The sequence below is a fragment of the Symphodus melops genome (assembly GCF_947650265.1).
Source record: "Symphodus melops genome assembly, chromosome: 21".
Taxonomy (NCBI): Eukaryota; Metazoa; Chordata; class Actinopteri; order Labriformes; family Labridae; genus Symphodus; species Symphodus melops.
In genome coordinates this window covers 721047-723747 of record NC_136711.1, presented here as the reverse complement: position 1 = coordinate 723747, position 2701 = coordinate 721047, and positions in this window count along the sequence as shown.

The following is a 2701-nucleotide window of genomic DNA, read 5'->3' as shown; positions in this document are numbered from 1 at the left end:
TGCTTGTTACAGCCAACCACCTCTGCTCTACAGCTGCTGATGATGCTCACCATATTACTGACAGGGTCCCAAATTCACTTTCTGATTCACTGGTCAAGGCGGCAGGTAGATGAAAAATACAGACCAAACACGTTTTAATGGCTGAAATAACAAATACTGGTTTGTGTAGCCGACACATCTGTTACTGTACATTTAATAGAGAAAGCATTATGTTCTATATATATATATATCTATATATATTTGCTAAATTATTATTCCTCAAACAAGTTCTGTCTTGATTTAGCTTTGAAGACATTAGAGATTTCATATAATCAGCCTGTTTATTGTTAAAAGTGTATCTCTGTCTGCTCCTGCAGCGCGTGCATTCAGCACGCTCACAGACTACAGAGACCAGAGACGTGTCTATGACAGAGACTGTGAGAGGACGCTGCTATCGTTATGTTAGCTGAGACTACAGAGACCATAGACGCGTCTATGACAGAGACTGTGAGAGGACGCTGCTATCGTTACGTTAGCTGAGACTACAGAGACCATAGACGTGTCTATGACAGAGACTGTGAGAGGACGTTGCTATCGTTACGTTAGCTGAGACTACAGAGACCATAGACGTGTCTATGACAGAGACTGTGAGAGGACGCTGCTATCGTTACGTTAGCTGAGACTACAGAGACCATAGACGTGTCTATGACAGAGACTGTGAGGACGTTGCTATCGTTACGTTAGCTGAGACTACAGAGACCATAGACGTGTCTATGACAGAGACTGTGAGAGGACGCTGCTATCGTTATGTTAGCTGAGACTACAGAGACCAGAGACGTGTCTATGACAGAGACTGTGAGAGGACGCTGCTATCGTTATGTTAGCTGAGACTACAGAGACCAGAGACGTGTCTATGACAGAGACTGTGAGGACGTTGCTATCGTTACGTTAGCTGAGACTACAGAGACCATAGACGTGTCTATGACAGAGACTGTGAGAGGACGCTGCTATCGTTACGTTAGCTGAGACTACAGAGACCATAGACGTGTCTATGACAGAGACTGTGAGGACGTTGCTATCGTTACGTTAGCTGAGACTACAGAGACCATAGACGTGTCTATGACAGAGACTGTGAGAGGACGCTGCTATCGTTATGTTAGCTGCAGACACGGAGAGAGTGAACGGAGAAAAGCCGTTTGACCGGATCACGTGTTCCCGACTGGCTCGTTTGGATCACGGATCAACTGTGTGCTGACTAAAAGTTAAAAGGGGCGCGCCGCGCTCGCGTGTGTGTGTGTGTGTGTGCGTGTTGAAGTGTCTGTGTGTCAGAGAGAGGAGCAGGTAGCTGCAGCTACATTAAACGTGTTTTATACTCATACCAAAGTTTTGATGACGCAAAAAAAAAACGAAGCCTCGAGGCAGCGAAAATTCCTCGATTAATTTTTGTAATCGAATTATTCGAGTTATTCGAGGAATCGTTTCAGCTCTAGTTCTAACCTCTCTCCATGTTTTAAAAGCATCTCCAACATTGATCCTAGTTTGAGCAGCTTTCTGCTGCTGGAGCTTATTAGAAACATGCAGAGGCTTTTTAGCTCGGGTACAATCACTTCTATCTGAAGCAGTTCCACTGCCCGCTTCCATCGCTGCAACACCTGTTCACCTGATAACTGCTCTCATATCTGGCAAACCCAGGGGCGTCCAAAACGGCCTTCAAAGCCCCGCCTACCTTCTCTGGTCCAATCAAATCCAGAGCATTCAGGAGCAGAATCTAAAGTTAGAAGGAGGACATACTGGCTGCTGCATTGTTGTCAGAGAAGCTTCAACACAGCAGGTTTCCTTCATGATCATAGATAGATACTTTATTGATCCCGAGGTGAAGCTGCTACTCTCTGATAGATAATAAAAGTCTTTCTCTGAGGGTTGAGTCACCAGCACTACTTCCTGTCATGGTTGACTCACAGTTTCCTGCTGGTTGAGGAACTCGAGTGTTTAATAAAGAAGTCAGAGATGATGGAACTATTGACAGAATGATCGCTGTCAGCTAGCAACTCGCACTACAGTCGCCCCCTGCTGGCCATCAGAGACAATGCAGGTTGAAGACACTTGAGTGGCCTCATGGTCTGTTGGTTCAATTATTGCTTCTAATAATATGATAATCTCCTTTTCCTCTAATATTTAAATCACATGAAGTATTAAAAATCAGCTTCATCCTAAAGCGGGAAGCAGAACTCTTCGTCCTGTTGTCCTCGTCCTGTTGTCTTCATCCTGTTGTCCTTGTCCTGTTGTCTTCTTCCTGTTGTCTTCTTCCTTTTGTCTTCTTCCTGTTGTCTTCGTCCTGTTGTCTTCTTCCTGTTGTCTTCGTCCTGTTGTCCTCATCCTGTTGTCTTCTTCCTGTTGTCCTCGTCCTGTTGTCTTCGTCCTGTTGTCTTCATCCTGTTGTCTTCGTCCTGTTGTCCTCGTCCTGTTGTCTTCGTCCTGTTGTCTTCGTCCTGTTGTCCTCGTCCTGTTGTCTTCGTCCTGTTGTCCTCGTCCTGTTGTCCTCGTCCTGTTGTCTTCGTCCTGTTGTCCTCGTACTGTTGTCTTCGTCCTGTTGTCTTCGTCCTGTTGTCCTCGTCCTGTTGTCTTCGTCCTGTTGTCCTCGTCCTGTTGTCCTTGTCCTGTTGTCCTCGTCCTGTTGTCTTCATCCTGTTGTCCTCGTCCGATTGTCTTCGTCCTGTTGTCC